Genomic DNA, 9,432 nt, shown 5'->3' with positions numbered 1-9,432 from the left:
GGCAGAAATTATTTCCTGTGTCAGAAAAAAAGCGTTCGAATGCAAAAAAAAAAAAAAAATTGACACTGAAAAAAATTTGCATTTCAACATTTTTTCCTTTGATTCAAATGTGTTTTTTGATGGTAGTGAAGTTTTTATTATTATCATATTGAAAATACCCTGTGTAAGTTTGTTTGTTTTTTTAATCTTTTTTTTACATTACAACAATAGGATAACATACAATAACTAAGAATAAAAGGAAAGAGAACAAAGAAAACGACACAACTATTAAAATTAAATTAAATGAAAAATAAATAAAAAGAACAAACAGCAGGAAAACATTTAGTGGTCTTCAGCTTTCAAATGTTTACAGGATGAAAGTTGTGTAGGGTGTATGTGCTCAGTAGATGGCGCTGTCACTCCCCAGTCCCTGCTGTCCAGTGTCGGTGGGCCAGGCATGTGTTGTCGGGGACTCAGTGGCTCACTCAGTCCGGTTCAACCAGCGTGTCCTCGCTGATCGTGGTCTGCTGTAGTTCTGCTGGAAACCTTCCTGCACACACTGTTTGTGGTTCAGAACCTGCAGCTCCGGACTGAGGGATGATGTCCTGCATGCAGAACACGGTGAGCTCCACTTTCTACCTCTGTCTGCTTTCTTTATCAGTGCAAAGACGATCAACTCTGCAAAGTTTCTGCAGAGAATGGAAACAAGAAGCTCCAGTGCGCACAGGAAGGCTTCATAGGTGCAATTTCAGCCTTTAAACTTCTCACATTTCTCTTATTCATGTGTTTCATATTTTCACTTGATATGAAAAACGTGAAGTGGAGCAGCATGTTAGTGCCATTATTCTCCTGTCTCCCTGCAGCAGCCCTGGTGGTCTGATCTGCTACACCTCCACTCACTGCAGTCAAGTGTTTTGCTAAATGTTTAGTGCACCTTATGGCTTGGCAATATGAACCAAAACTCATGTCTATATTTTTTCCCAAAATGGCTATATACAATATTAATCTCAATATTTTTAACTCAGTAAAGTCTGACCACGAAGACAATTCTAAGTTAAAATTGCTGATAAAAAATACCACACAGGCACATTTATTCGCAAACGGCTGCACAAAATGCGCCACTTTTGGCTTTTTATCCTATAAGGGACAGCACGTGTGAGTGAGTTCTGTAGTGTGACTTGTTCAGGGGAAGGTCTGGGTTAGAACACACACAGTAATCCATCTAACCGTGCTTTCCATGCTGTTCTGAAAAGTAACGAAAGCAGCGAATCCGAAAATGAGTATTTTAATACAAAATAAGCTATGAAATATGTATCTCTGAAATATGGAAAAAGTATAAAGGACACTGTTTGACTGCACTCTATGAATGATATTAAATATGTGTATGATGTGATTTGTACTGTGTGATTATATTAATAAAAACAAGTTGAAAAATATATTGTTATAGGCGAGATTGTCATTTTCTATATCGCCAAAATAGAAAACTCGATATATCTTGAATAACAATATATTGCCCAGCTCAAGTGCACACACACACACGCACACACACACACACACACACACACACACACACACACACACACACACACACACACACACACACACACACACACACACACACACACACACACACACACACACACACACACACACAGTGTTGATGCTCAGGAGTTTGTGTAGAATAAAAACACTCATTCTGTGTGGGTGGGTGGCTGACTCCTGCTCAGTTTTGGGAACTGCCTGGCTGTTGTCGTGGAGACCAGAGGCCAGGCAGATGAACTCTGACCTTCAGCCTCTTGGAGTTTGCAGGAGGAGGCTTTGAGCTTTTTCTGTTATGGGTGTGCAATGACGCAAGTGAAGGAGCCGATGTGACAATAGAGAAACAATGGATGTGTGGGCATGTTGTTGGAGATTGTGTGATAACCATGGACGGTGATTTAGGAATGGCTCATGGAGGAATTCAGGGAGTGGACTCTGCTGTCTACTGTGAGACAGCTCCACTGAAACAAAATATGTACACAAATGCGTATCTCTCTGATAAAACTCAAACAACGCTACCTCTGCAGGTAGGGGAAGTTTGCATGTTCTCCCTAAATGTGTGGGGTGCTTTTCAAAAACATACTAAGGTTTCCTCAGAGGATCATATGTTCTAGTGCTGGGCAATATTGACCAAAACTCATCTCTCGATATTTTTCCTCAAAATGGCGATAAACGATATAAATCTCGATAATTTGAATTAAAATAAAGTCTGACCAGAAAGACAATTCATATTTAAATTTGCTGATGCATAATGCCACAAAGGCGCATTTATTAACAAACAGCTGCACAATATATGTCACTTTTGGCTTTTTCTCCTGTAAGGGACGGCACGTGTGTATTTATTTGTAAGTATTTTATAACAACATAAAAAAAAATATATATATATATAATATAAATCGATATAGGCGATATTGTAATTTTATATATCCCCAAAAAAGAAAACCCAATATTTCTTGAATCTTGATATATTGCCCAGCCCTAAACTGTTCCTAGCATAGGTGTGAGTGTGTTATTAACAGAGGTGTAAAGAGTACTGGTATATCCTACTCAAGTTGAAGTACTGTTACTTGATTGAAATTGTACTCAACTACAAGTACAAGTAAGTCATACATAAAATACTCAAATACAAATAAAATGTAGCTCCATTAAATAGTACTCAAAGTAAAAGTTACTAGTTACTTTCACCCCCCACGTTTATTTTGATAATAAATCTTGCCACAGTTCCCTTGCATACAGTAAACATCTCATGTATAAAAAGGAAGAGATGAGATCTTGTGCAATTGGAACTTAATTTATTTTCCACAAATGCATATGTGTTAAATAAAATTATTTTTTAAATAAATAACACAAATGAATTCAATGCAATATAAAAAAAAAAATATATCAGGCTCTAACTATAGCTACATTTATGAATTCTAAAACTGAGAAAATAACCGTTATTCAATGCTATTTTGGTGCTGTGCATTACGTTAAATCTGGTTGGTCAGCTATGATGTGATGCAAACAATTGTTGTCTGGTCATTTAATTTTTTGTAGTTTATCAATGTCCGTTGATCATTTTAAAACAAAAAAATTGTAATTTACTCAGTAATGGTTCGGTGTAGAAATGCAACAAATTACTTTACTTTTAAACGTACTTAAGTACAAGTTAAATGACTGATTTAGAAATATACTACCCATAAAAGCAACTCATTTACAGTAACGTGAGTCCTTGTAATCTGTTACTTTCACTTCTGGTTACTAACCTCTCCAAAATTTGGATTTTGTCTACAGACTATTTAATTGTCTCTATACAATGCTAATGATGTAAAGAAATGCAGCAGAAAACTGGTTGTCTAAGCATCTTTTGGATTTTGTGGACTAGAATATGAAGAAATAATGTGCTATGTATTTTATTGCAACATTTTAGAGAGACTAAGACTAAGCTGTTTGGAGAGTTAAAACATGTCAGTCAATTCTATTTTTTTTCATGCAATTCATGACCTGTGTGGGATACTGTAATAAACAGACAATACTTCAATTATTTGCTCATCAATATTGCTGAATAGTATAATGAGCATTAGACTGAAATGTTGTTGCATGTTGTTTTTTTCCTCCAAGTAACAAATGCTTGGTTTTGAGAGCGGTTAATTGTAATGTATAATTTTTGTCATTTTTTTTTCCTTAAAATGTGAATAATGTCCAGATGTAAAATGTGACAATCATTAAAAGTTTGATGTTAGTCTTTAATTTATGGGAAAATATAATTTCTATCCCGACTGTGAGGTCAGACTATACTGGGATGAGATGTTTGACGTTTGCAGAGTTTGTCTCGTTGTAGCTTTGCTCTCAGCAGACAGCTGACGGGATGTCTTGGTTCAGCTGTTGCGAAACTCCTCGGGGGTTTGCAATTCCTTGCGTGCATGTGTGTGCATTTAAGTGCACGTTTTACATGTCTGCTTGAAGAGTTGACAGCTGATGAAACGGTGATTCTGTTGACGCTCCGAGCTGTGCTGACCATTTGCTCTGCGTTTTCAACATAAACACCACAGGATCCGAGCTCTGCTTCACCAAAGCGTAGCAGTGTTGAGTGACGCCTACATTTTTCTGGTTTAAATAGAACAGGCTTTGATTTTCGTCTGATGAATTCCCCTCATAAATTTTGGATTGCTGTTTGGATGTCACACTGCAGCAGACAATGCAGCGTTTTGTTTTGTAGCATTGATGGTATGTTAGTCATGCAAGTCAGTTTGTGGCTGACACAAAGCTCATGACATTTCCTTTACAGATGCTTTCCTTCATTTCAGCTTCAGAATCAAACACATCATTCTACTGTTTCACTTCATGCTTTTAGTTTTTTAGTCATCACATTTAGTTGGCTTGTTTATTTACTTATATTGAACGACATCCTCCAACCTTTCTTTCTCTGTGTTTTCACTTCATTCTATCTTCATTGTCCGAGTCATAACTCATCACTCTGTAGAAACCGTTTCAGGCACATGCATTTCCTCTGCTTACTCTCACTCATCCCTTTCGCCTTTCGTTGGCCTGATCTGCACTCTTATCCGTATGTTGATGTGATTAAAGCCACGCAGGGTTTAGAAAATCACTTCATTGCCTGGCCAGCCATGCAGACAGAGCTGCCGGTCTAAAATATGCCTCAGTTGAATATTACATCTTCAGCGTTTGCGGATCAAAACTATCCCAGCAAAGGACAATCATTTGCTTCATCTTATCTATCAGGAGGGTCAAACACTGGTTTTGTCCTTTCAGGTAACTGCTCTCAAATTGGGTTTAAATGGAGCTTTGGACCAAGTGATCATTTATCTGTTCCCACGCTCAAACAGTGACTCATTTCTTGAAGTTCTTAACAGGATCAAGTTACATTGAGTTACAAGCTCAAGATTTCGTTTGGAGGGAAGTTCTCAAACACACCCAGATAGGTTAATAATTCCAAAGTGACAGGTGTTTCTTTATAGCAGAAGACATGTGGAAGTATGTGACCATCCTGGTTAGATTGTCACATACTTGCAATGTTCTTATGGCAAACTTGTTTTGCTTCCGTGCCATAATTTGGGGGAATGTGACCGTTACGGCTTCTCTGCGGTAGAGAAGAAGAGTGCTTCGTGAAGTGCGTAACCTCTTCGTAGCATTTCAGGAGCTATTTACTCCACCTTGAACATGCTGCTCCGGTGGGTGAAGTAAGATTTTTATGGGTCACAGATTTTGGCACAACAACGGAGGACAGAGGGGAGGGGGGAGGGAGGTAAAGGCGGAGCCGTCGGGGAAGCTACATTTAAAATCATGCTAGCTTTTGAAAATTGCCTACCCTACCTTTAATACATAGACATGTTAACATTACAGCTAACATTAGCATGTACATTAGCCCTAGTATCTGCCTACCAGCTGCAATTTGAGCACAAACAAGGAAGGAGCGAGAAACGCTTGATGTTGTGCTGCCTTACCGTGCAGGGGTACTAGGACCCTTGTTTGCTGTGTTGTGCCACCAACTTGGGTAAAAGTCAGGTACTGCGACTAGTCGACGTCCCGTGGACAGAGTCGTGAGACAACACTAAAGTCGACTAATTGATTAGTCTGTTCAACCCCTAATATGTATGTAATTGTAGTTTTTTCAAATGGCATCTGAAATGATAGGTCACATGCAAGGCTATGACACTACAACTCCCACAAATAAGAGAAAAGATGATGAGACGAAGGAAGAGGAGACTAAAAAGAAAATAATTTTCAATTTCAATTTCAATTTGAAACTCCAGGCATCAATTTGTGGCATATTGGAAGTAGGGCTGCAGCTAACGATTATTTTAATAGTCGAGTATTCTATCGATTATTCTGGCGAATAATCGAGTAATCGGATCCAATTAAAAAAAAAAAAAATCATTAAATTACTTAATTCAATAGTAATACAAATAAAAGAAGTCAGTTAAATGACCAACCTATTCAATTCCTCTTAAGATAAACATTTTTATTAGACTTAACATAACTGCACTGGTAGCTGCTTCTTTAAAGAAAGAAAAGAGTGCATTTGAATTGGATTAAAAGTGGCAATCATCTTCTGTAATCCTTCATCCGCCACCATGGACAGTGGGCACATGTCTGTGACAATCATGTTCAGAATGCTGTCTGTGAACTCAGCAGCTTGCACGGTTGAACATGATGGAGCCCTCTGTACGAAGCTGTCCAAAGTACCACTCTGCGATTTACTGGAAAATAATTGGATAATTAATTATTTATTCATTGATTAATAGGCCTAAATTAATGGATAATGTCCATACTATGATGTGCTCTCCAACTGATGACCCTACTCTCTCCAATACCATTAAAATGAATAAACCCAATATCTTGTCGTATCTTGTCACCTGGTAGTGGGTCGTCTTCTGATCGAGAGGTTGGGGGTTCGATCCCAGTACCTGACTATGTGTCGAAGTGTCCTTGGGCAAGACACTGAACCCTAAGTTGCTCCCAGTGGTCGACTAGTGCCTTGCATGGCAGTCCTGTCCCACTGGTGTGTGAATGAGCTGATGTGTAAAGCGCTTTGAGACTGCTTCAGTGTGGTGATAAAGCGCTATATAAAATCAAGTCCATTTACCATTTACCATTTAAGTATAATATACTTAAACAAATAAATAACAGGCAACGACCAGATCTGACGACCTCTAATGTGTGTGAGTGCGTGCTTGTGTGAGAGAAAGAAAGAGTGTGCGTGCATGTGTATGGCACAATCATATTAATAATGAGAATGAAGCGTAAAGTAACTGTAGCATTTTATTTTCTAACAACACTTCACTAATACACTTTTTCACATAATGCCTTGCCATGTGGCCACTACAACTATTTCCCCTGTTAATCAGACATTATTCAGCTACATGCAGGGCTCTAAACTAACTTTTTCAGTTGGTCGCACCAGCACAGAATTTGGTTGCACCTTTTTTTGAGCGGGGTGGGGAGATTGTACAGCGTAGACATGCATGCTACTGAATAGTTGACTTAACTGGCGTACCGTAGTTTTGTATGAAGTAAAGATTGACAAGGACTCGAGATATATTTGCTAAATGTTTTGATGTTTTAGTGTCAATATTCAGTGGCTGAAATAACAGGTCATTTCTTTTATATAATTTTAAAAGAAGACGTAACATTTTTTAAAAATAACAGCAAAGCATAACAACAGGTTACATGTATTCTGTTTTTTTATTTTGCAGAAATGCTGTACTTGAATTAACTTAACAGTAGCATAACCAACTTAGCATCTGCATTCCTTCACCCCATGGAATTAAATTCAGAGGGTCCAGCTCTTATCGTGGGGTCTCCTAATCTTTACTCTACAAGGAACCATTTAACCTCATCTCACCTGGATTAAAGTCCTCCTGGAGCCGAAAAAATACCTTCTCAATGAAGACAATAGTGTATTAAATTCTATACAGTTAAAATGATATAGAATAATGTTTGATTTAATTTGATGTGATTTATATTGATCATGTAAATGGAAACTTAAAAATGGTTTAAAATAAAATAAATTGACATCAAGAAATAAAACAGTATCTTGCATCTTAAAATTCTTACACATCTCAGTTAACATGAACACAATGTTATATAAATTAGTTTTTTTTTTAGTTAATGTATTTGAAAGGCTACAAAAAATAACTTGAATTTGATGACAACACATGTTAATTGCTCTTTTCTTGCCACACATAAAGCATGCATTTTTAACTGGCACATTGGTGGTTAAATTAATCTGTTCCCACATAATTAAAATCTCTATTTTCTTCCAGAATAGTGTTTTATTGGTTTAGTTATCTTACCAGGGATTCAAAACTCAGTCATTGCACAATGTCATTTATTTTAGGCAAACAAATTGTTATATCTTGTTTTTTTTTTGTCATTAATCATTAATAGCCTCTGTAAAAATTAACTATTTCAATAGTTGTTTTTTTTTTTAAGCTATAGGGAGCCATTGCAAAAGAGTCAAAGGGCCACATTAGGCCCCAGAGCCGCAGGTTGCAGACCCCTGCCCTGGGAGAACCACAGCTGAACATCTGACCTGGCATCATAGTCCATCATTTCTTGTCCATCCATGCTGGTTCTAATGAACGCGTACGTTCTATCGCACGTTTTTCCATTTTACTGCTGCCCTCAATGTGAGTGCGCACTCAGTGAAGGACTCGTTATTCCTGGCTCCGTTGGCGGACCGCTTTCACTCCAAAGGAGCACATTGGTATTTATACTCGGTGCATTACCCGGAGCAAAGTTGCGTGAGCGTGCACCGTCTCCTCACCTGCAGCACTGTGGTCAAGCCAGCCTCCACTCCGAAATCCTCGGTCAACCAAGCCGTCAGGCAATTTACAGTGTCTTGCAAAATATCCACCAGAAATCACGTTAGGAATGAAGTAACAAACTTTCAGGCGGTAACCAGTAGGCATAGACATTCTAAGAGGTACATGTAAAAAGATGCAGGCCAAACTTCTAAAAAACATTGAAGATCCCTTAAAATATGCAAGAAAATGTGTCAGTTAAGGAGAATCCTTCATGTTCACGTGCTCTCGACTCACCAAGTTTATTCCCGTAGTATTACAGGGTTATTCTCGCAATAAGCTTTAATGACTTTATTCTGGTAATATCAAGGTTCTCACCAAGAATTTTTCACAGCATATTAGGATTGTGTGGCAAAATGTAGTGAAGTAAAATTAAAGTTGTTTTTTTTTTATCTTTGTTCCAGCTTTACTTTAAAGCTAAAAATTATTTGTTGGATTGGTGAAGGGTCAGTTAGTCTTGCTTAGTATAGGTCCTCGACTAATACTCACACACACTGTAGAGACAAACAATAACATTTTATTCAAAAGACTGATTTCAATATGTGCTTTTCAAATTTAAATTAGATATTGTGTGCAAAATGCAGAAAAATTGGAACACACACACACACTCGCATGCGGAGGACACACACACACACACAGAGAGGATGCACACAACACAGCTTTAATCGCTCCCAAAAAAAAGACCAGTTTCGAGTTATAAACATGACGAGCATCTTCACGTGCCGCTATATGCTACATCCGGTTGAAGCTACACTGCTCATATTGGACAGTGATTACGGTGACCAAGCGGAGAATCACACAGGCAACATCAGGGGCAACTAAGTGGTGGCAGGGGTCCTTGGGGTCCTCATGTGAAGACAGCTGCATCTGAGCAAATCATCTGTATTAAATAGACGGTGCGGCTGATGTACAGTATGTGTTTCTCGGTTATGCAGATTAAAAAGAGCAAAAACAACCCGTGCGGGCCTGGAAGTTGCTTTTGTGTCCAAGTGCAACAATTATTACAACGGTACCGATTAAAAATTGAAAAAACGAGAAAATCCCCCCCCTCCGTTGCTGAAAACTGAACAGAGGGGGCGACATCACTCCGTAGGGGAGCAAATTTACA

General features: G+C 38.2%; 1 protein-coding gene across 2 annotated transcripts in view; it reads left to right on the top strand.

Annotated features, from left to right (window-relative positions):
* The first annotated feature begins 426 nt into the window (after nucleotides 1-426).
* The window catches only part of n4bp3 (NEDD4 binding protein 3), a 33,024-nt gene continuing 24,018 nt past the window's right edge, over nucleotides 427-9,432 (top strand). For both annotated transcript variants that reach the window (XM_028460284.1, XM_028460281.1), the window contains exon 1: nucleotides 427-600. The gene's annotated coding sequence lies outside the window, so the exon portion shown is untranslated. The remainder of the gene's footprint in view (nucleotides 601-9,432) is intronic.

The sequence above is a fragment of the Gouania willdenowi genome, chromosome 10, assembly GCF_900634775.1.
Source record: "Gouania willdenowi chromosome 10, fGouWil2.1, whole genome shotgun sequence".
NCBI lineage: Eukaryota > Metazoa > Chordata > Actinopteri > Blenniiformes > Gobiesocidae > Gouania > Gouania willdenowi.
This window is presented reverse-complemented; position numbering and strand designations above follow the sequence as displayed.